The 25,698-nt window shown below is 46.3% G+C and overlaps 1 long non-coding RNA gene across 2 annotated transcripts; it reads right to left on the bottom strand.

Moving 5' to 3' along the window:
* Positions 1–326: 326 nt before the first annotated feature.
* LOC115252034 (uncharacterized) lies at positions 327–2,383 on the bottom strand. Of its 2 annotated transcripts, XR_003890482.1 has the most exons (6): positions 2,286–2,383; positions 2,048–2,156; positions 1,674–1,731; positions 1,022–1,593; positions 737–813; positions 327–627 (listed from the first exon to the last, which is right to left on the bottom strand). It is a non-coding gene; the product is annotated as an uncharacterized lncRNA (long non-coding RNA). The 2 variants fall into 2 exon arrangements; XR_003890481.1 differs by having other exon boundaries at positions 1,022–1,731.
* Positions 2,384–25,698: the final 23,315 nt, after the last annotated feature.

Below are 25,698 nucleotides of genomic sequence, written 5' to 3'. Positions count from 1 at the left end.
CTGATGTCCTCTTGTAGCTGGGTGGTTGCTGTGGGTTTTGTTTTTTTTACCCACACCTTCCCATTGTCTCAATAATATGCTTCTGGAGTTTGTGTGCCATCCATGTGATCTTCATATGAGGCACGATGAGCTCTTTGCCCAGCTCCTTGATAAATAGCCAGTGTGCACTGCTCGCACAATCCATATAATCAGGGTGTTGTGCAGTGAACTTGGTGTAGGCATGGAGTGTGGCAACATCCAACATATTGTACCAGAGGACCATAGGCCATGTCCTCTGCTGACATGTGTAGTAAATAATCATTTGATCCATTGTGTCCACTCCTCCTTTTGTTTTATTATAGTACATGATAACTTCTGGTTTGTGCAAATGACTGCTGGCATCCACTGCTTTGTCATCATGCATGGTGCTCAGTACGACAACAGCCCTTCCCTTCTTCTGCATATAGCTCACCATGGTCATGTTGCCATGGAATCCAAATTCCGAGCTATGAAGCTCCTGTAATTTGGATGGCTTCATGATAGGTGGTATGTCAGGCTTGTTCTGGCGAAGAGTCTCAACAATGGTCAGGTTGTTGTTAAGGAGCTTCTCAGCCAGAGGGACATTGGTGAAAAAGTTGTCCATTTTTCCTTATAAAGGAATCAAACAAAAAAAAAAAACACATAAAAGATTGGGAAAAATATGTAGATATTGTGCTAAAACATATACATTAATTTCTCTCTTGTACTGTATATTCACCTGTCTGATTTAATTGCACGATTGTTGGATGACATTCTCTCCAATGTTCGTCTGTGCCTCCTGTCCAGGTTGTCTCCCTGTATAGACAGTTTCATCTATTGCATAAAGTGCCCTTGCATTTCATACATCCAAAAGATTTTTATGCCATATTTTGAAGGCTTGCTGGGCGTGTATTGCCCAAACTTGCTGCTCAACTGTGCTCAGCACAAGCTGCTCAACTATGGTGACACAGTCACTGTGGATGAACTGTCTTCTGCATTTGTCAAGGAAATAGTCCACACATACCTAAATGGCACAATCTGGTCAATTTACAGTCACAGAGCCATGGTCCTCTTGTCATCTAACCGTATGACCCAGCAGATATCTTTATGTCCCCCAATCCCCATGGTGGCTTTGTAAATGGGATTTCACAGCAGATCCACAAACAGCTCCCGCAAAGCCACATCCCAGCTCCTGCCCGCAAGGAAGGTCACGCCCATAAAGGCAATGAATTCTTCTTTATCAATGCTTCTCCACTCTCTTTTTTGCTGTGGCTGTTCTTCGTCCCTCTAAGTTGGTGCAATTCAGAACCTCCTCAAGGATATTGTCACTCATGAGCATATCCTAGGCACCTTTTGGTGAAACAGCTCTGGATCCAGGTGTAGGTTCTAGGCAGCTCCTCAGAATGTTATAGCTTCTTGTTTTGTCATGAGTGGGGGGAGTCTCATTCCAGTTAGAACCATTTGTTCTGAATTTTTTGGACTGGATCTGAGTTTCCTCATCAGCGGACTCATCATCAAGTCTTCTGCATCATCAGAGGAGTCTTCTTCATGTAGTACAGCTGGATTCCCAGACACACCCATATCCCCAGCTTGAAACTGTGGCAAATACTCTGGGTCATCATCAACAGAGGTGTCTGACTATGAACCAGGACAAATTGCTTCCTCATCTTCCTCACCTGGTTCTTCCTGCAGCATCGCTACAACCATCCCAGCAGTAAAAGGAGCAGCCATACTCTGAATAAAGTAGATCAAAAGCACAATAATAATTTCAGATAGCCATTTATAAACATACATAGTTATATTTTGGTGACTTGGATAAGTAGCTTTGCTAACTACTTTGCTTAGTTGCCTAGCAATCCACTTAGCTATGTAGTTAGCTAAGCCAACAACAATACAATTAGCTAACCAAAGTAGAATATTCAACAGATAGCTAGCTAATAGAAATAACTTGTAACATTCTGACAAGTAAACTATTCATTCTCAAGGCAACCTAAACATAATCTTTTTTTTTTCCAAGTTAATGTTAGAACAATTGAGAAACATTACTTACATGTATTAGATGTGAAAGGGCACTGTGCTAAGGTGTGGAGTGTCTGATAAAGGTACAATTCACAGTTCCCAACAAACTCTGCAGTAAATGCATGCAGGTCATTGTTCATCTTAAGAATGGACAAATAAAAATGATTTGTGTTAGATAAAAACAAGATCTTTACTGCATATCTGGAAAATTAAATAACATTAATTTATTTAAGTGTACCATAGAAACACTCAGCCATACACGAAATTACCTGTGTGGCGGGGTGGAACGGTGGATGACAACGCCACCTGGGGAATTTCACCCCAGGAATTAACCGGAAACAGGCACGCGCAGATACGGTTCGGTTCCAGAGGCAGAGACAGGATTGAGGGTTAGGCAGTACAATTTTATTAAATCCAACTTAACACCAAAATAACTCGGCTGTACGAAAATCAAACAAAAGGGGGTGGACAGGGCTGGGGCCCCACCCAGGTAAAACTCAATTAAGGGAGATAAACAACTAAAAACACCCGTGCTACTACAAACAAAACTACACACGAAAGGTGTGATAAAAACGCCCTCCACCAGGGGTTGGGTCCCCGCCGTGGCCCGCAGCACCTGTCCACAAAGAAAAGAGGACAATTAAATTTACAACGATAATCAGACGCGTCGAGTGCACATGCACACACACACCTCACACAGACAAGCGAATAAATGGCGACCAGGTCGTCCAAAAGAAAACGTCAACCAAGACACAAAAAGCAACAAAAGCAACAAAAGTAAATGTAAATTGATGCAATTTACATACTGTTAAGAGTCTAAAATTGAAAGTAATAGCTCCGTGGTCGCCTCGGCAGCACCACTACGTCTCAGCGCCGTCCCCCGAGCGAAGGGGGGGGCGAGAGAGAGAGCGCGAGAGCGAACAAGAGAGAGTCCCGAAAGCGGGACTGAGCCAAAGCAGCAGTGGGTCCAGTACACGAGGTAGTCCGTGCCGACTGTTTGGTGGCGCCACCACTCCGTGAAGGGTTCCCGCTGGGGCAACGCGACCCACCGACGCCAGCCGGCAGTCAACTGCCCAGGGTAAACTAGCGCGTGTGCCCTCACGGCAAAGCGTTCTAGGTGGAAGGATGGCGGGAGGAAGCACCAACCTTCTTGGCGCTGCCAAACAGCATGCTCGCGCTGTGAAACAGTTTGTTGGTCGAACCGCCCAGATAAGCCACAACCCCGCCGTACCGTCGAAGGGGGAAAACAACTGAGGTCAGCTGGAGGCAGTGCCTTATATAAACCCTTTCTCCCCACCCACCAATTAAGGCACTACCTCCATAGGACACCTGTTCGGAGGGCAGGCCACGCCCTGCCACATCCACCCCTATCTTTTGGATCGTCGACCCGACGAGAGACAGGGCCAAGTTAGCACCAAGGTCTAAACACTGCCGTTAGGGAATTGGATGCAGAGTCCAACGGCCGATTAGAAACTTCCCCCTGCGAATTAACTGACCGTGGAAGGTGATGCCTGTTTGAGTGACTGCCAGCCGTTGAACGAGCAGTCCAACGCAGGGACTGTTGACTACTGCAAGGCTGGTCGGCTGGGGGCACTGTTGGTGATGGGTCGCTGCTACTTACGGGTGCAGTCAGACTGCACGCACCCTGGGGTGCTGTTGCAGCCGGGGCAGAGGACGCCTGAGGGGTCCCAAATGGTGGCGGCACGGCAATGGATGGCACCGGGGCCTCGGAAACCAGAAGCCAGAGATCGCTGTTGGAAGAGTCGTCCACAGAGGCCACCCGTGGGGACAAAGATGGAGAAGTTGGTGAGGAGAGGGCCACAACCTCGGGCTGAACGACCACCTTTAGCATGTCTCTATGGACATTCCGAGTTCCACCCAGGTCACCCACGGGCGGCACAGTATAGACCACACCGTCGCCGATAGGGGCCCGCACAACCTGGTGGACAACAGAGCTCCAGAGGTCTTGGATCTTATGGCGGCCTCTAACACCATGGTCCCTCAGGTACACCAACTGTCCCACTGGCAGAGGTGCGTCTCGGACGAACAGATCGTGTCTCTCCTTGCGCTTACTCGCTGCCATCACTAGTTTCTCACGAGCACCCTCGAATGCCACACGAAGCCTGGCTCGGTGTTCTACCACCCAGTCCTGCACCTCACCGGGAATCGGGTCCGGCACACGACCCAGGAGAAAGTCAATGGGAAGAAGGGGCTCCTGCCCAAACATCAAATAAAACGGTGACTCACCCGTGCTCTGATGAGGTGTAGTGTTGTAACCAAAGAGCAATTGCGGAAGACAAGAAGCCCAGTCCCGCTTTCGGGAAATCGGCAATGTTCGCAGGAGGTTGTGAAGTGTCCTGTTGAACCTCTCACACTGCCCATTTCCGGCCGGATGATAGGGGGTGGTGCGGGACTTGGCAACCCCATACAAAGCACAAAGTTGGGAAATCAAACCACTCTCGAAGCTTATGCCCTGGTCTGAGTGTAGGCGACTTGGAACCCCATACTTGTAGAACCATTCTGTGACCAGAACCTGGGCTACTGTCACCGCTCGCTGGTCCCGGGTGGGAACAGCCACTGTAAATTTACTGAACACATCAGTCATGACTAAGACGTTCTCAAAGCCATTACGAGAAGGTTCGAGCAAAGTAAAATCCACTGCCAAAATCTCGTTTGGCCGGGATGCGAGAAGGTGGCCCATGTAACTCCGATGAACCTGCCCCGAGTCCTTCGCAACTTGACAGCGTTCACACCGCTGCACCCACTTCTTGATGTCGGATGACATTCCCGGCCAGTAGCAGCGTTGCCGCACCAGCTCGGTGGTCCTTTCTGTGCCTTGATGCCCATGCTCCTGGTGGAGCTGATGCAGGGTGTCCCCCTTGAGCACCGTGGGCAACACAAGTTGGAGTTGTTCTTCCCCACCATCAGAGCGGAACACCCGCCGGAAAAGCACCCCATTCTTTTCGACCAGGCGGTCCCACTGGCGCAACAGCACAATTGCGGGCTGAGAGAGCTGCCTCCTCTCAGCAGAGGTAGGGAGAGACCCACGTCGCCAGAACACCAACACCTCCTTTAATACAGGGTCCTCTTCCTGCATCAAGTGAAGATCAGCTGGAGAGTGAGATGGAAGGATAGAAATCAAGGACTGCAAGGCACCAACCATAGGACCAGGCTGGATGTTCGGCTGAAGGCTACACGGGACAGAGGTGCCAAGCAAAGATGGAATGACACAATCCGGCGTTGGTGCGTACTGTCGCGACAGTGCGTCCGCATTTCGGTTGTTTCGCCCAGACCGGTACTTGATCTCCAGATCAAAAGCAGCAAGCTCAGCAGCCCACCTATGCTCGGCCGCCCCCAGCTTAGCCGACTGAAGGTGGCTCAAGGGGTTATTATCTGTGTACACAATGCACTTATGCCCCAACAGATATTCTCTAAATTTCTCCGTCACGGCCCACTTGAGCGCAAGAAATTCTAGCTTCATAGAGCTATAGTTGGACATGTTGCGCTCAGTGGGCCGGAGCCCCCTACTCGCATAAGCCACCGGCCTCACGCAACCATCTGTCTCCTGGGAGAGCACTGCACCAAGCCCACTATGACTAGCGTCAGTTTCAAGGATGAAAGGACGTGAGAAGTCCGCGTAAGCCAATACTGGGGTGGAAACCAACCTTGACTTTAGAGCATTGAAGCTCTCCTCACACTCGGGCGTCCATGCGGAGCCCAGTGCCCGGCCAGATCCCCGCTTTGTTTTGGTGCCAGCCAGGTCAGCTACCAACTGGTGCAAGGGTTTAGCCATCTTGGCGAAGCCATCGACAAACCGCCTGTAATAACTGGCGAACCCTAAAAAGGACCGCAACTCACTGATGTGACGAGGACGCTGCCAGCCAGCCACAGCCTCTATTTTCTTGGGATCGGTTGAGACACCCTGGCTGGAGATGATGTGTCCCAAGTATGACACCTGCTCCTGGAAAATTGCACATTTCTCCGCTTTGACCTTAAGGCCCTGCCCCTGCAGTCGCCCGAGCACCATTTCCAGCCGCTGTAGGTGTTGCTCGATGGAAGATGAAAAGATGATTATGTCATCAAGATAAAGCAGGAGGGACTGACCTTGCTGATCGCCAAACATGCGTTGCATCAGCCGCTGGAAAGTGCTTGGTGCATTGCAAAGGCCAAAAGGCATCCGATTGAATTCGAAAAGACCAAAGGGGGTGCAAAAAGCGGTCTTGGGACGGTCCTGCTCCGCCACAGGCACTTGGTTATACCCACTGGCAAGATCAAGAGTGGAAAACCAGCGGGCCCCCGATAAAGCGTCCAGGCTCTCCTCGATACGAGGCAGTGGAAAGGCATCCTTTCTGGTCGTACTGTTCAGGAGCCGATAATCCACACAGAGCCTCAAGCCACCATCCTTTTTCCTCACCAACACGATAGGTGAGGCATAGGGACTGGAGCTCTCACAGATGACTTGTGACTCCAGGAGCTGGTTAATGTGCATCTTCACTGCCTCATACACGCCGGCGGGGAGGAGCCCGCTCACCATCGCATTCGCGGGCAAAATGGCCAGGCTGCTGGCATCGCCTGCAAATCAAGGGGCCTGAACGGGAGATTGGGGCTAAGGGAGGAGGGGCCTGCAAGGAAGCTACCGTCATTGTTAACTGATTTAACTGCTCTTGTTGACGCTTCAAGAGATCCATCACCGCGTCCAAGCCTGGTTCTTGGGGCCTAGCCTGCGGGACCTGGTGGGGGCGACCCTGCACTCCGTATTGGAGGCCGTAAGCCGTTGGCAATGAAACACTACGACCCCTAGTGCCACCTGGGAGACCTTCCCTCTCCCACCTGATCGCTTCGCCACGCAGTTCAAGCAAGGTGATAGTAGGCTGGCGACGAACCAGCTGCTTTAGCTCGCGACGAAGGGAACCATCTAGCACATGCTCAACAAACTGGTCTCTCAGCAGCACATCAGCGTTTGGAATTCCATTGGGTGCCTGCCTCTCCACGCGGGCCATCAGAGACATCAGGGCCAATGAAAATTCCTGCAGAGTCTCACCTTCCAGCTGCTGCCGCTTGCTGTAGGGTGACGTAGGACTGACTGCAACCATACAGCTCCTTCAAGATGGCAAGTACACGCCCCGGATCCCTCTGTTCCTCCCGAGGGCGGAACTTTATCTCCTCCTTGGCCTCTCCCTCTAAATGGTCAACCATGAACAAGGCCTGTCTCTGCCTCTGGAACCGAACCGTATCTGCGCGTGCCTGTTTCCGGTTAATTCCTGGGGTGAAATTCCCCAGGTGGCGTTGTCATCCACCGTTCCACCCCCCTCCACCCCGCCACACCTGGAAAATGAATGTGGGTCATTTTGACTGCTGTTGTGCATTAGAAGGGTGTCACAGCTGCAGGCAATCATGCCCGTGAGCCGGCTCGCCCCGCACACCTGTTGTGCATCAGGACTCTAATGAGCACTCTTCTTAAACCCCGGAGGCACACCTGCTCCCTGCCAGATCGTTATTTGTTCCCGATGACTTTCCAGCGTATTCCTGTTTGCCTGCCTGCCTGGTTCCGACCTTGCCTGTTCCTGACCATTCTGTTTAGCCTGCTCCCCTGTAAACTCTGTCTGCCTTCTGCCCGTTCTCGACCTTGCCTGTCCTCGACTATTCTGTTCTGCTCGCTCCCCGGAGAATCCTGTCTGTTGTCTGTGTCATTTGGGTTCTTATTTGGTTCCTGACAGAAGGGTACTAAGGGGTTTTTATTAAAAAGGAAAAATATAAAATAAGGATGAATAATGAAAAAAGTAAATTAAGGTATACCTTGAATAATGAATTATGAAAGATTTATGCCAAAGATATAGAAGATAAACACTAAGCTGGGTTACTTTTGACCCATGTTTGCAATATGTAATACTGTCCCTAAAGCAGTTTATTTTGACAACAGCAGATTTCTAACAATAAAAATTACAATGTAATGTAAAGTAAGTATTTTACTGATCCCAACAAACACAGCATTTGCTGTAATGCCCTTCAAAAAATATGGATAAACAGTGATTCATTACTGAGGGTACTCACTCACTCAAAACCACAAAGGAATTAAAATATTTAAATCTGCCCAATGATAAACTATAAGCTTTTTTCCCCAACTCAGTTACTGTATATGCATTTTATCAATGGATTTACAGTATTAATTGGGGTGAAGTGTTGTAGATGGTTATGGCACAGGAATGGAGAACATTGTAATATTCAATAAGCTCTATTGTCACGGAGGTTGAACCTCAACATATTGTGCTGTATTAACAGACAAATCCACCATTGTAGTTTTTGTCCTAAAGTTAGCAAGGTCGGGTTGTTGAAAGTCTTTATCCATCTATGACCTTTTTGTGATTATTGCGCATTAGGTTGTTATGTGGAAATTTGAGGGTTACACAAATTCGATACTTCCAATATTTTTTCAGGGTGTATTTTTGTGATTTAAAAAGGTCTGCCTTTACTAAATTTGTTCACTAAATATTATCACTAAAGTACAGCCTGAAGTGTAGCAACAGAAATTACTTTTTTGCTGTGATCAATATGTGGCAACATTACTCTAGTATGGAGACGTACTTACCTTACACAGAGGAGGTAAATACTTTCATCATTGTACTGCACTGCCTGACTTTTTCTGCTTGTTCCTTCTTTGTCCTCCTTTCCTGGAGAAATGCTCCAGGGAACATACTCACTGCCCATTCATTCTTAAGAAACACATCAACACCTTTGTCACGAGAAGGAAATATTGGCTCCAGCAACACAAGACAATTGCATCTAAAGTCAAAAGCAGTGGAGATGGGGGATATCTCTAAGTTGTTTTTTACCCCCTCCTGGACAAAGCTGTGAGCCAGCCCGACCAAATGTAATGGTCTCCGTGACTGCCTGGCTGCTCCTTGCATTAGGTGCAGGTTATTATTACCCTGCAGGATGCAGGTTCATTACAGCCACTCTTCCCTCCTCAACACACTTTGATTTGAGTGAGAGTGGAAGAAAAATACAAAGATTACTTAAGTGAGTTCAAGGGTGAACTGTTCTAATGATGTAAAATTTCACAAATAAGCCAGGACAGCAGTCAGACACATCTCCTGCTGGAGACAAGATATTGAAATGTATTTCCATGGCTTGTGTAAAAGAAAATGAACTGAGAATGTATTTTAAGCTGTTTTATAAATGGAAAAGACATAATGCCAATAGATCCTGACAGAACAGGATTTTACACTTGAATTAATTAGGGGGGGAAAGGGTTGCAGAGATCAATAACAGCAGGCAACGTCATTTCTGTAACCATGGGTTACTACCACTGCTGTTACTTCTCTGTGACTATTTTTGTAAAAACATTAATAATCCCAGGTGTCTGTGGCTGAGTGAGTCACCAAACGCAGTGCCATCGATAAAGAATCACTGAGCAGGAATCAAAGGCTGCCTGGGCGATAAAAATAAACTCAGTACTATATACACCTCAGAACTAAGTTCTGTCAGAAAGAAATACAACCAGAAATAGTTCCAGAATTATTCTCACAAGAGTGTTCTGGAAGGAACTGTCCGGCACTCCTTTAAGACATATACAAACACTCTTAATTCTGATAACTTTTATTAAAATTCCCCATAGTGCACTTGATTTGGCATGTTTAAATAGATTGCAACCAGCAATATAACTGCCTGTTCCTCATAAGGCACATCGAAGGTTACATTAAAAGCCCGATCCCCAGCATGCTGCTGCCTCCTCATTATTTATATCTATAGAGGATATCACATATGGCAACAACAATGAAAGCTAGAAGGTGATACAGCAAGATAAGACATGATCGCTGTATTTATATACTAATTTGCAAAGTGAAGTGTAGGAAAGCTTGGAAGATATTGAGGTGGTGCTGCCAGATAGTGAAAGTTGTGCACTCTCATTAGCAAAGAAGAACCATGGCTACCACGGTGGGTTACATGTCACCATTTGATGGCAATTCACAGGCATGTGAAGAGTACTGTAAGACAATGGGCACTTTTTGAGTAGCAAATGACATTGATGATGAGGGCAAGCAACAAGCTGTGCTGCTGAGCAGTGTTGATTCACAGACGTAGACACCAACAAATCTACTCAGTCTGAAGAAACAAGGGGGCAAGTCCTATTGGGAGCTGGTGAGCTCATTAAAGTAAAATAATGTGAAGATGGAAGTTCAACGCAAGACAATGGGCACCTGAGGAAAGTGTGGGTCAAAATGTGATGGAGCTACGAAAGCTCCCTCAAGACTAATTACGGAGGTTCTCTCACTACAAGTCTCTTATTTACGGCATAATAAGGACTACAGAGATTCACAATCACTCAATCAGAAAGGATCCAATGAAGCAGCGAGCCAATTTTAGAGAGTCCACTTGGAGGGGAATGTCCTTTGAGGACAGCCACACCCTTTGGCCTGGCTGAGAGGATGGGGCCTGATTCTGCCCCGATTCACCTGATTCTAGGACTGTCGTGATGAACGCATAAGGGCAGACCAGACCTGCTACCACATGCTCCTGCAGTGCTGGAGATCGGTCTGCATGGAAGGCACTGCCATCTCATCCTCCTGGAAATTGAGCAAAGGGGGCTGATAGCCCAGAGAAGCCATGAAAGGGGACATCCCAGTGGCGACAGACACCAGCAAATTATGGGAATATTCCACCTCAGGCAGAAATTAACTCAAGGCGGTGGTTGATGAGCCAAGACACACCACAGGGCCCTCTCCAGACACTCTTTGGCCATTTCAGTCTTGCTGTTATACTGATGGTGGTACCCTAAAGCCATAGTACAATGCAGAAAGCCTTGCATTCCTAAAGGAGACAAACAGGGGCCTGATCTGAAACAATGTCCCTTGGGAAACCTTGCTCCCTAAGCATCACATGTTTGACCAGTAGGTCACCAGTCTCTGCTGCAGAGGAGTTTGGAGAAGGTACATGTCCTGCGACATACTATCAACCACTGTGAGAATGGTGGTACAGACAGCTGGATGGCAGTGGTGCACTGAGGAGCAGCTCAATGCAGCATTTGTAAGGGTCATTTTCATGTTATTTTTGGCTATCCTCCAAATCTTGCCCGTGGTGTATTTGAGAATATAATACCAGTAGATCTTGCTTTTTGCTTAAAAGTGCTCATTTGCAAAAAAAAAAAAAAGTAGTTCACACTTACTGACCTTAACAGTGCTATTCTGAAGTTTGGGTCAATGGGACAAACAGACCTAATGTGGGAATGTTGAAACAGAGCAACCCAGTAAAACCCTGCGTCAATCAACAAAAGACACAAATACAGGTAGCCTTGCAAGGGAGAGCGAGCAGCAGGTCACTCTGCTGCTGCTCTGCAAACCTCCTTTCTTTATTCACATCAGCTCATTATCCATGTGGAATTTTCACCTCCTCCCAAGATGTTTTTAGGGTTTCAGATAACAATCTCACAGTAAATCTGGTGCTCTGGACAAGTGTACTAAATCAAGAGAGGTGAAAAACACTCTGTTTCCTCTTCATGCACTTAGGTGCTAAACATACAAATGCATTTAAATGATAACAATAGAATAATTATTCTCACAGGAAATGCTCATGAAAATTGGACTTTGCTCCAGTTCTAACCTTTTTTATTTCACTTGAGGATGAGCCTGCATGGCTCAATTTCATGGATCTGAAGGATATCACAGAGCTTGCTGTTGACCCTGTGCACAGTGATGGCTCACTTGCTTTTTAAGAGCACAGGCAGAGGTACAAACAGTTGTTCCCAGACAGCAATCTGCTCCCCAAGCACCACTATCTAGATCACTACCTCCAGCTGATTAGGCTATTTGATCCAGCTGTCCATCAGTGGATGATGTGCCTTGAGGCAAAACACATTTTTTTCAAGCAAATCATTCAACACACAGGTTGCTTTGAAAATGTGCCTCTGTCATTAGCTTCAAAACATCAACTGATGATCGCATACCACTTAAGCTCTAAAATAAATCAGCTACAGTATATCCACTCTACCTGCAGACCTACTCAAAGAGGACATAGCACAAGTCATCAGACAGAAGTTCACAAAAGCACTTGAGGTTTAACTTGCACAGTGTGTGACACCAGAAGGCATTACTTATGGAAAGGGTATGAAACTGGTCAACAGAGCAGTTGCCTGAATTTAGTGAAACTGACCAAATCTGCATTTTACACGACATGACACAGTTATCCTAAAGATCATATTGATTGATGGCAGGCATCAGAGGTTGACCATCTGGAATAGACTCCTGGAGTCTGTTGAAGACCTTATTGTCAAAGTCAACACGAATGCAACTTCAAGTTGGATTTATAGTTTGGGAACGAGTTCTATAACCTAACTTCAGTGCTGGAGGTGAAAGGCAAAGGAACTCGCCTCGGCCTATAGCAGCATAGCTAAGATGTTAACCTAATGATTAGACAACCCCTTAAGTATGATAATTTGTCTGTCTATGATAATAACTGGAACGACAGAATGAGTAACAATAAGCTTTTCAAAGAGGTAGGTTTTAAGCCTAATCTTGAAAGTAGCGATGGAGTCAGCCTCCCGTACCTGGACAGGGAGCTGGTTCCATAGCAGGGGGGCCTGGTAGCTAAATGCTCGGCCCCCCATTCTACTCCTAGAAACTCTGGGAACCACAAGTAGACCAGCATTCTGAGAGCGGAGCGGTCTATTGGGCTCGTAAGGTGTCACTAGCTCCTCCAGTTAGGATGGAGCTAGGCCTCTGAGGACCTTGTAGGTCAAAAGAAGGGTTTTTTAAAATTATTCTAAATTTAACAGTCAGCTAATGAAGAGACACCAGTACAGGAGTTATGTGATCTCTTTTGTCAATACCTGTCAGAACTCTGGCTGCAGCATTTTGGATTACCTGAAGGCTTCTTAAAGATTTGTTTGGACACCCTGATAATAAAGAATTACAATAGTCCAGCCTGGAAGGAACAAATGCATGGACTAACGTTTCAGCATCATGCCGTGTCAGTAGCTTTCTGATCCTTGTGATGTTCCTCAGGTGAAAAAAGGCACTTCTAGAGACTGTTTTAATGTGTGAGTTGAAGGAGAGATTTTGGTCACAAGTTACTCCTAGATTCCTCACAGAGAGCCTAGATGTTAATGAGATACCAACAGGATGCTGTGATCAACTGTATCAAAAGCAGCACTGAGGTCCAACAGAACCAGCATAGAAACCAGTCCATGATCTGAAGCTATAAGAAGATCATTAGTAACTTTAAGAAGTGCTGTTTCTTTGCTGTGATGAGCTCTAAAGCCTGACTGAAACATCTCAAATAGGCTGTTTCTCTGCAGGTGCTCCAGTAACTGAGTCACCACCACCTTCTCAAAAACGTGAGAGATAAAAGGAAGGTTGGATATTGGCCTATAGTTTGCTAAGACATCAGGATCCAGTGATGTTTTTTAAGCAACGGCTTAATCACTGCCACCTTGTAGGACCGGGGTACATAACCTGTCACTAAAGAACCATTGATCTGGTCCAGGATAGAGCTGCCTATCAATGGTAAAACATCCTTCAACAGGTCTGTTGGGATGGGATCTAAAAGACACATGGTGGACTTGGATTTCTGAATTAGCGAAGACGCCTCAGAAAAATATATAGGGCTGAAGGAGTTTAAGGGCTCGTTGGAGAACCCGTATGTTCCCACAGTCAGCACATCTGGTGATGGTCCAGTTGTTGGGATGGCCTGGTTAGCTTTTTCTCTGATAGCTAGAACTTTATCAGTGAAGAAGCTCATGAAGTCTTCACCACTAAGGGAAGAAGGGATACATGGATCTAAAACACTGTGACTCTTGGTTAATTTGGCCACAGTGCTGAAAAGAAACCTGGGGTTGTTCTTGTTTCCTTCAATTTAAGAAGAAAAATAAGCTGTTCTAGCCTTACGGAGGGCCTTTTTGTAAACTAATAGACAGTCTTTCCAGGCTACATGATAGCTATCTATTTTACAAGAATACCACTTCCTTTCTAGTCTTAGCATTTTCTGCTTGAGGGTTAAAATGTGTGAATTATACCAGGGAGCACACCTCCTCTGATTTACTATTTTCTTTTTCAGGGGGGCAACAGAATCAAGCGTGATGCTCAGTGAGGTTGCGGCATCTTCAGTAATAGAGTTAACCTCAGCAGGGCTAAGATTATAATGATTGATCCCTGGGGAAACACACAGTGGTCCTGGGATCAACACAGGGATTGCTTCCTTAATCTTTGCTACAGCATTATGTGAAAGACATCTGCTATATTAAGACTGTGCTCTGAGCATAGAAGAATCCTTAATCATAAATGTAAAAGTGATCAAATAATGATCTGACAGGAGTGGCTTCTGAGGGAACACTGACACATGTTCTACCTCAACACCATAAGTCAGGACTAGATCTAGGATGTGGTTGAAGCTATGAGTTGGTTGGTTTATCTGCTGGAAGAAACCAACTGACTCAAGTAATGAGATGAAGCCATTTCTAAAGCTGTCATTTACAACGTCTATGATGGATATTAAAGTCTCCAATGATAATGACTTTGTCCGTTCTAAGGTCCAAGTCAGATAAGAAATCAGAGAACTCAGGTAGGAACACTGAATGTGGTCCAGCAGGGGGCCGATATACAACTACAAACAAAAGTGGCTTTTCTGCCTTCCGGTTCAGATGCCAAGAGTCAGGCTTTCAAATGAACTGGAAGTGTGTTTTGGTCTAGGATTAAGTAATAACTTGGAGTGATAGATTGCTGCCACTCCCCCTCCTCGACCAGTAACACGAGGAATATGATAATTAAGATGGGTAGGAGGAGTAGATTCATTTAAGCTAACATACTCCTCCCTTCTGAACCCAGGTCTCAGTAAGACAAAATAAATCAATGTGATGATCCACTATCAAGTCATGCACTAACAGGGATTTACACAAAAGAGATCTAATATTTAACAGTCCACATTTAATTGTGATATTAGTTTCTCAAACTCGAGCTTTGGTATTAATTTTAATAAGATTATGGTGATTGACCACTTCCCTGCTCTGTGCTTGGTGAACTTTTAACAGTGGAACAGAGACTACCTCTATAGTGTTAAATATATTATTGTTGGTGGATGAAGGTTCTATGGAAGCAGCAGAGAGGTGTGTAAGACTACAACTCTGCATCCTGGTCTGGAGCCTGGTTTGTCAGGTCACTTTGGGTCTAAACATTTCATCGCTGGCCAGATTAGGGAGGGGACCAGAGAATGCTACGGAATCTGACGTAGTTTTTGCGTTGTTGAACACCAACTCTATGTTAATTTTGGTGACCTCCGACTGACGAAGCCGGTTGTCATTTGCTTTGACGTGAATAATAACTTTCCCAAATCTACGTTTACTTCTCGCCAGCAGCTTTAGATTGGCTTCTATGTCGCCCGCTCTGGCCCCCGGAATGCACTTAACTATGGTTGCTGGAGTCGGCTTCACGTAGCGCAAAACAGAGTCGCCAATTACCAGGGTCAGTTTCTCAGCGGGTGTGTCGCCGAGTGGGGAAAAACGATTAGCCACGGGAAGCGGGTGGTGGTGCACCATGGGCCTTTGGTTTGGGCTACGCTTCCTGCAAACCGTCACCCAGCCGCCCTGGCTAGCCGGCTGCTGGGGAACCGCTAGCTGTAGCTACGCTAGGCAGCTCCGCAGCAGCTAGCTTGTCCTGGCTACCTGACGCAACTCCAGCTAACGCCAAGCTGCGGAACCGCGTCTCAAGCTCACTAAGTCTCGCCTCCATAGCCGTTAATAAACTACACTTTCTGCACCTATTTCCTTCTCTGAAGGAGGCAGAGGAGTAACTAAACATTTCACACGCTGAACAGACAGACACCGGGTGAAACAGACAGTGAGGCCATGCTAATGCTAATAATTGGCGGAGCCCTGTATTTGTTTAATACAGGTTATTTCTCACTGTTGTTATCAGGTGACTAGAATGTCCCAAGTATTCAATTTTCAGTAAAGTGAAGTAAGTAAAGTAAATCCAACACACACAAGTGAATCCAACACACCGTGCACAGTGCAACCAACGAACGATTGAGAGGACAGGAAGTGAAGCAATACGTTACCAGAATCCACCCATGACCCACAGTGAATGTACAACCACCTGGCAAAGGACTTGCAGGCTTGTAAATAAGAAATGACACAATTGTGCTATTGGGCACAAAAGAAAGAAGATTGAAAGAAGATCATCAAAACTAAAACCTGATGTCATCTATGAAGTGATGGACTTGGAAATATTGAAATAAACTAGACCAAAGGATGCCAAATCAGTGTAATAAACTATCAAAGCTTGCAAAAATAATTTATGTATTAAATTTGTGAATGTCCCATCCCTGTCAGAGTCAATCCAGAGTCTAACCAAGCTAGGGAAGATAATTATTATGTATGGTGCCTTAGATAGAAGCTTTATTAGCCAGGTAAGTTTTCACATACAAGGAAATTGACTCCGGTTTACAGCACTCTCTGTTGTGGTTCTTGGACGTGACTCGTTTCTTCCCTCCTCCCTTCACCTGCAGGAGCGACTGCCAGGGCTGGGCCGATCCCTGGGGAGCGCTGAGCCGCTGACGAACCTGCAGCTCATTGCTTTGATTCGGCAGCTACTTAAACTACCCTCTCTTTGTCTCCTGTGCTGGATTGTTTGTTTGTGTTGTTTGAATCAAGCGCCAGCTCCCCGTGATTATTAGCCCTTCGCATCGTTTATTCCTTTCGCCCAGTAAGTTTGTTTAGTGCGTTGTCACATCTTTCTGTTGTTTCCTTTCCCGTCGATTTTTCCCATTTTGATGGTGATTTTACGTTCGCTCTTTCAGTTGTTACTTTCTCGGAGTTTTGTTGTTACTTTGTTAATAAAGAATCTTTTGTTTGCACTCTGCGTCTGGGTCCTGGCCTCCTTAACCGAGCCATAACACTCTCCAACATAATGTAATAATTAAAGTGTTCAGAACACCAGATTTACTGTGAGATTGTTATCTGAAACCCTAACAACCCTAACAAGTGTTCTACTTCCGGTCTGTGCGCAGACTCATCGCTGTCCCAGATGAGGCCGATGACAGTTGTGTCGTCCGTGAACTAGGAGTTTCACAGTTGGGAGAAGAGAAGGTTATTAAACTTAAAATCCCATGTAAACCAATCCCATATTTTGAGGGTCTATGAGGTGGAAATACAATATGTAGCTTGAAAGTGGCACCAGTCAGCATCAGGAGTATGGTGCAATACATATTTTTTTTGAACATTCATAGCCCAATCATATTGAGAAAAATTTGGAAGAACCAAGTTACCTTGGGTTTTTGGCCTCTGTACCTGTATTCTGACCTACTTAGCATCTTATAAAAAAATATATAATTAAAGCCTTATCAGAGGATTTTTTTTTTTTTTAAAAAGAGAGATTTAGGAAGGTCTAATTTAATTTTCTTGAATACTGACTTTCTTTGTAAAAGATTTTTCCCTTGTGGTAATGGTAATATTTCATTAAGATATCTTAAACTGGGTACTGCTAAAACATTTGGGAACCACTGGCTGCCATTAGATGATGTTTCAGTGTGTGTTGTTAGTATGCATCCTGTTCCCAGATTAACATTTGTAAAGGAGAGGATGAAAGAAAGCCATACAGGGCAGGAGTAATTGTATCTGGTCTGGAGAAAGAGAGGAATTAGCATCACGCTACCGGAAAGAAAGATGCCATAAGGTTTATATTATATTTATTATAATGTATATAATCTTTTACATTTTTTACTGACGAGGTGCTTCTGTCTTCCTCCCTGTACAGGACTGTATCTTACCTCATGAAGACAGTTATGAATGTAGAGATATAGCTAATTTCCAGCAAAATAATGTATCTGAAATGTGCTGCTACATTATCATCTATAGAGTTTTAGTTCCACTATTTTTTATTTTTCAGTGGAAAAAGAGAAGAGATTTTTATCTTCAATAATAACTCATCAACCCTCAAGGTTCAATGCAGGGTGAATTTTGAAAGTTCTTCTACTAAAGCAGTTTTCAAGTTTTATCTTTAAAAATTAAAAACACTTGTGAGGGTGATGTTTTGGTCACCCGCGCTGTTCGTTCACTAGACTCAGATCAACCACGCAAACAACAGGAGGCCTTGCAAGGGAGAGCTGAGCAGCAGTTCAAGCTTCCTCTCTCAACTCCGTCCGTCTGCTGCTCGCTCACCTCTTTTATTTGGTGCACACAAGATTTATGTCAATCCGACTGTTCATATACTTATTTATAGTCAACACTGTTAACTTGAGACAATGAAGTCCATTGTGAATGATTGAGATTGTAGCACCCATGAGAGTCTCTACTTTCTCATTTAGTCTGCTGAGAAAATATAAGAATGTCTCTCATGGTTTCCTATATGTCATAAATCTGACAAGAGGTGGACATTTGACCGTTGGGCCTGTATGATACCAGGGTGCTGTGTAGGCTGTGGCGTGTCAAATAAAGATGCACATATGTTATACAAAGTTGATATAGTGTGGTGAAGGAGACACACAGTGCAAGGTCGTCTTACATTAAGTCACTGCCGATGAAGGCAAGGACATCTTGGCTATAGTGCCTTTCATTTAAGTTTTAAGGCTGGCTGCACCATCTGTCACTGCAGGGGGAAAAAACTTGTACAGCTCAATTGAGAAATTGCTGTTGCATGAGACCACTTTTTCTGCTTAGTGTGCACTCTATTTCACTTCATCAAGAGACACTTCACCTCAAATGTTTGACATACTTGAAACCCAACAGCATTCTGCACCTGCTCCAGTACCTTTTCAATACGTTTGATGAATAATTTTTGTGATGTCAAAGTTCTAGATGAGGGATTCTTAATCTTTTTGACTTCTGTGTCCAGTCTTACAACTACAGAGTGGCCTGGGGACCATTTGATTTAATTAATCTGAGTCTGTGATTTGTACTCAGTAACTAATTCAAGTCCACTTACAGATTAACAAGTGAAAAAATTGTGAAATAAATGATATGATATACTGTGATATCTCAGACATTTATTTATATTGTACATGTAAACCTGCATGTACAACACTGAAGAGGCTAATTATCAAGAATAGAATGCCAAAAATCAGAAATCCAAAACTATTTAGATTTAGATAAATTGTCAAAAAAAAAACACATGGTAAATAGATAATGATAAACTGTAGCAAAAATGTAAATATAGTGCAAAACAAAATATTGCCTTATACCCTGCTGATGAAATTTATACTAGAGCAGTCTTCATTTCTGCATGGCAGAACAAGAAGTTACTCTTCAAATCTGTGAAAAATGAAAACAGTGTCAATAGCATTTTTAAACAAGCTGCAACTCTCATTCTACAGTATGTTCACCTTTTTAATAAGACACTTGGGCCTGCATCACAGGCATGATTAGATCCTGTCTGGGTGGAAATGGGGAAAGACTGACTCACAGGGTCGCCACCAGTCATACCTTGAGTCTGTATTGAGCTTTAGTTATGGTCTTATTGACATAGGTATGTAGCCATGAAACATCATCATCTTTATTTATGAAGCACTTTAAAATCAACCAAAGCTGAAACAAAATGCTGTACATAAATAAGAATAGAATGAAGACAAAAAGGTAAAAAATAAAAAACCTAAAATACCAAAATAAGAGCACAGTCTGGGCTGAAAGCCAAGAATTAAAAGTGTGTTTTAGCACGAGTTCTAAAGATGGACAATGAAGGGGCTTGTCCAATGAGTAGTGGGCTCTGTCCCCTCTGAGTGTCCGCTTAGACCTTGATACCTCCAAGAGCAGCTGTCCAATACACAGATGGAGACGAAATTCTAATAGAAATAGATTTTTTATAGCATCTTTGTTTTACATCCGTCTCAGCCGCTCCCTCAATCAGTCCTGGCACCCACCTAAAACATATGGGTGAACTTGAGCAAGAAATGTCAGATATCCAACAGAGATTCGGTCTCCGACAAGAGCAGTTACAAAACCTTGACAGAACTCTTTAAGGAAACGTAGGTACTATTAACCTCCATTTTAGTCACTAGTATAACTTATTGTGATAGAGCCTTGCATTTATGTTCTACACCTCCTTCCTCATCTCTTTCTTTTATCTCCTTCTTTTCTGCCATCTCTTCTCCCATTTCAAAAGTCAAAAAACAAGGCGCTCAGGTCAGACGGCCCAAAGGCATGGGGTCACACATATGACAGTGTATGCCGGACCCCCATCCACTAGCAGCGGGGGAGGTGGGGCCGGGCGATCTGGGACCAAGGGGCTCTCATGGGCAGGCTTAATCCGAGAAACATGGAAGGTGGGGTGCACGCGCATTGACCGGGAAAGCCGGAGTCTGACTGCCACCGGGCTGATGACTCTGATGATGGGAAATGGTCCCACGTACTGCAGGGCCATTTTCCTGGATTCACCCCGAAGAGGCAGGTCCCGCGTAGATAGCCACACACGTTGTCCTACTCTGTATCTGGGGGCCGGGGTCCAGTGCCGGTTGGCCGCCGCCTGGGCTCATGTCCACCTGCAGCGGCGGGCATAAGCTGCTGCAGAGGGACAAGACGCTTCGCCTGCTTGTGCCGGGAACAGAGGGGGTTGATATCCAAAAACACACTGGAACGGCGACATTCCCGTCGCCAAACTGATCAGGGAGTTGTGGGCATACTTGACCCAGCCCAGAAAGGTCGACCATGTGGCCGGGTCCCGTGTCGCCATGCACCGGAGGGCCATCTCCAGGTCCCGATTTATCCTCTCTGTCTGGCCATTGGTCTGCGGGTGGAATCCTGAGGACAGACAGCGGTGGCTCCCAGATGCCCGCAGAACTCTTTCCAAAAGACAGAGGCAAACTGAGGGCCCCTGTCTGACACCACACTCTCCGGTAATCCGTGAAGCCGAAAAACGTGCTGGATCACAAGTTGGGCCGTTTCCTTTGCCGACGGCATCTTAGGCAGGGGCACGAAGTGAGCCATCCTACTGAACCTGTCGGTGATGGTCAGAATGACAGTGTTCCCCGCAGACTGGGGCAGCCCACTGACGAAGTCCAGGGCGATGTGTGTCCAGGGTCAACGTGGAACCGGCAGAGGTTGCAGTAGCCCGGCAGGTGCTTGGCGTGGTTGTTTCTGCTGGTTGCAGACGGGGCAGGCATTAACAAACTCCTGGACATCATTCCCCAGGGAAGGCCACCAAAACCTCTGCTTCAGCAGACCCGCCGTCCGACGTGATCCCGGATGGCAGGCCAGTCGAGAAGCGTGGGCCCACTCCAGGACCTCAGTCCTGAGAGAGTCAGGCACGAAGAGCCGGTCGTTGGGGCAGGCGCTAGGCCCAGGTTGATTGACAGCCGCCCTACGGACTCTCTCCTCGATCCCCCAGGTTATTGCTGCCACGATGCACGAGGCGGGAAGAATGTTCTCCGGGGTCCTCCCCGGGCCTTCGTCCTCCTTCCCCGCGAACTGTTGAGAGAGGGCATCTGCCTTGCCGTTGCGGGACCCTGGGCGGTAGGAAAGGGTAAAGTTAAACCGGGTGAAAAACAGTGACCACCGAGCCTGCCGGGAGTTCAGCCTCTTGGCTGTTCGAAGGTATTCCAGGTTGCGGTGGTCTGTCCACATGATGAAAGGCAGCGTAGCACCCTCCAGCCAATGCCGCCATTCCTCCAGTGCCAACTTGACTGCGAGCAGCTCCCTATGTCCCACGTCGAAATTACTTTCTGCTGGCGTCAAGCGGCGGGAGAAGCTGTACACAAAGCGAAAGGAAGGGGGCCGAGGACTAGTAAGTGTCCGAACTACTGTCCAGGAGGAAACAACAAGCCTCCAAGAATACATCAAGAAGATGGCCCCCACTGAGTGAATGCCTCAGGCAACAAAAGCCCACGAAGGAGGAGGAACCTGAGGGGCTATCATAGAAGGACAAGCCCATGCATGGAATGTACCACCGACAAATTGAGGAAGTGGCTGATATCGAGAAAACATACCAGTGGCTGACAGAGGCTGGGCTGAAAGACAGCACAGAGGCACTAATCATGGCTGCACAAGAACAGGCCCTGAGCACCAGAGCAATAGAGGCCAGGGTCTACCATACCAGACAAGACCCCAGGTGCAGACTGTGTGGAGATGCCCCTGAGACAGTCCAGCACATCACAGCAGGGTGCAAGATGCTGGCAGGCAAGGCATACATGGAACGGCATAACCAGAAGCCTGGCATAGTGTACAGGAACATCTGCACTGAGTATGGGCTGGAGGTCCCAGGGACCAGGTGGGAGACCCCCCCGAAAGTGGTGGAGAACGAGCTGGCCAAGATCCTGTGGGACTTCCAGATCCAGACTGACAAGATGGTGGCGGCCAACCAGCCTGACATAGTGGTGGTGGATAAACACCGGAAGACAGTGGTGGTGATAGATTTAGCAATCCCGAGTGATAGCAACATAAGGAAGAAGGAACACGAGAAGCTGGAGAAGTACCAAGGGCTAAAGGAGATGGAGAGAATGTGGGGCATGAAGGCAACAGTGGTCCCAGTGGTGATCGGGACACTAGGGGCAGTAACACCCAACCTGAGTAGATGGCTCCAACAGATACCAGGAACCACATCAGAGATCTCTGTCCAGAAGAGTGCAGTCCTAGTGTTAGATCCATTATATTAAAGTTATCTCTTATTTGCTTTTGCCTTGTTATATTCTTTATTCTCGTTATATTGTTTCTCATTACTTAATGTTTCCTATTATTTGTTAATGCTTAATGTTCATGATGCTTGATGTGTGAACTCGAACTTCTCTGGTCAAGGGCGACAGAAATGCAGCTGCTGTGGGGAAGTGACATTGACTGGAGATAGAGCTGCAGGGCATGACCCAGGAGGTGTTCTTTTAATCTGTCTGATATGGAAGAATGTGCTGTTCGCGAGCTAAGATAATCAAATCAGTGGAGACCTACGTATAATCTCACCATTATGATTTACAGTCTTTTGCTTTGTTTGGGACCTGCTATCTTGTGTTTTCCCCCTCCCTTTAGGCACATTTGAATTCTGTGTAACTAGGGACCTCCTAATTTCAATAAAAGAAGGATGGCGGAAGTTGTGCGTCAGAACGTGTTGGAGATCTTTAACTGAGCACATCTCTCCGTTCTCCTTGCAAGTAAAATTCAAAACTGTTGTATTTGCCTCATTTGTTTTTCTCGTGTTTCAGGTCGTTTGAACCAAACACCTAGGAACAGCTAAGATCCTGCACAGAACCCTCAGACTCCCAGGCCTCTGGTAGAGGACCCGAGTCTGAAGGAAGGAGGCACCGCCCAGGAGGGCGAGGAAGAGATTTTATTATATATATACACATATATATATATATACACACACACACACATATATACATACATACATATATATATAGAGAGAGAGAGAGATTGTTGATTTTTTTTAAACTCAATTTAACTTGTCATTTCAAATATTATCCAAAACAAACAGAAAACAAACATTCAGTTAAGGAGGAATCCAAAGACCAGTTCCTCCTCCACCAGACAGAGTTCATCATTTAGGCACCATGTGCTCTTAAACCCCTTAAAATTGTTCATTTCTCAGTAAAAAAAAAAATTAAACAAAGGGACAGAGGGAATGTATGTGGCCTTGTCGATGCTCTCAAGCCGAGACCGAACCTTGACCAACAGTTTTTTGAGGCGGTACATCTCCTGGTCAGTGAAGGCGGCCTGGCCGAAGTCCCCACTCTTCATAAACTGCTTGGCGGAGTCCTGAAAAAGCTGGAGGTCTGGAAAGTAGTCCTCCACCTGTACAGACCTCATCCCCTTTGTGGTCCTGAGGAAAGACCAAATCTTGGAGAGAGGGTATACTCTATGTATCTCCACCTGTATGTCCTCATTGTTTACAGAAAAAGCCTGCATGAACTGCATGTCCTACAAAGAGCTTTGTGCATTTTGTGTGTCCATTGGGGTGCTGTGCATGTCCTGTGAGCTATGTGTGTCCTGTGAGCTATGTTTGTGAGGTTCTGCTTTGGACAGTTTCTTTCCTTTATCATTTTTGACTTTTGTATCTGTACTCTTCCTTTTAGTGGACACATTGAGGTTGTTCTCCTCCACTCCAACATCCTCCATGTCCAGGACGGTCTCAGCCACTCTTGTGACCGTCTGCTCCACCAGCTCTCTGGTGAGAGACTCACTCTGAAGGTCCAGGTGGTCCCCCTGCAGCTCTGCTGGCTCCTCCACCTCTATGGTTGTGCCCGCGTTGCTCCGCGCATTTTGCGCGGGCTCACTGTACCCGTCGTGCGCGCACGGCGCTGCGCTGACAGGCGGGTCGGCTGGCCGACAAGCCTCCGCGCCATTCGGGCACGACCAGATCACATGGCCCTCCTCCCCACAACCAAAACATTTCAGGAAATCAGTGGTGACAAAAATGGTGTAATCAAAGTCATCCACCCTGAAGCAAAGAGCCATGTTGAGCCCTTCCTTATCGTTACTAAGGATCATCGACACCTGTCTTCTGAAGGACACGACATGTCTCAGCAGCGGGGACTTGGACCTCAGAGGAATTAACCTCATTGGGGACACTACGCGTCCGTGTTGGCTGAGCTCCCACAACAACATGTCGTTCTTAAGGAATGGAGGGACTGTTGTGGCTCGGGTTCTTGCCTCCTCCCCCACCTGCAGGATCGGCAGGCAGGGGCGGGGCCGAACGCTGATGAGCGCTGAGCCTCTGGTGCACCTGCAGCGCATTACCGTAATTCAGCGGCTACTTAAACTCCCCTCTCTTTGCCTCCGGTGCCGGATTGTTGTTTCACCACAGCGTCCAGCTCCCACCCTCTGTGATCTCCAGTTTTTCGCCTCCTGTTTTCCGTGGTTACTTCCAGCGTGTGAGTTTGTTCCAGTGCCTCGTCACTGCGTTTTCGTTTGTACTTTTTCTCGACGTTTTTTTTCCCTGTATGGTGATTTTTAGTTCGTAGATTTTCTGTTGTTACTTTTCAAGATTTGTTTCCGTTGCTACTTTGCTTGATTCTTTCGTATTGCACCTTTTGTTGTCAATAAAGAGCCGTATCTTTTACTCTGCATCTGGGTTCAGGCCTCCTTGACTTTCCATAACAGGGACATTCGATACCACCACCTTTTTAGCCAGGTTTGACAGGGAAAACATCGGCGTATGTTCACCATTAACGACCACCCCAGCAACCAGCAGCTGATCAGCCTTATCAGTGCTGTCCACAAAAACCACCACCATACTGTTCATCCTGGAAGCGGACTTCACGCTTCCGTGACAGAGAGAGAAATGGGGTACTTCTTGTCAAAGTGACAGGTTGACCTTTCCCTGAACCCGCCCACATCTGTTCCCCCCCCCCACCTCCCTTTCCCGCCTTTCCCGCCTTTCTCCCTTTCCCGCCTTTTTTTAAAAAGGGCAACAGTTACAAAACAGTTACAAAACAGTTTTGCCATAGTCCTGGCATAGCCATCTGTGGACAACATGAGTAGTTCTACATCCGTGATTGGTGAGACGGCTGTGACCGTTATAAGAGAATTGTGTGGAAAAGTAGTTGAAAAATCCACGGTGTTTGTACAGCGTTCTCAGGCGTCACCTTCTGAGCCTTTGCAGCAAGAATGGTCTTTGGAGCCTTATAGTCAAACAGGGAGTTTTGGGTATGTGTTCCGTTACAAGACGGGGGAGCTGATTCTCTATCAGCCGGAAGAATCTTCCAGTGAGGGGCCTATGTTGTCGGCTACGATGTCTTCCAATGACTGGGGTGTGTTGAAACTGATCAAACCGAGAATGGTGT

Source organism: Takifugu rubripes, chromosome 13 (assembly GCF_901000725.2).
Source record: "Takifugu rubripes chromosome 13, fTakRub1.2, whole genome shotgun sequence".
NCBI classification, from domain to species: Eukaryota; Metazoa; Chordata; class Actinopteri; order Tetraodontiformes; family Tetraodontidae; genus Takifugu; species Takifugu rubripes.
This window is presented reverse-complemented; position numbering and strand designations above follow the sequence as displayed.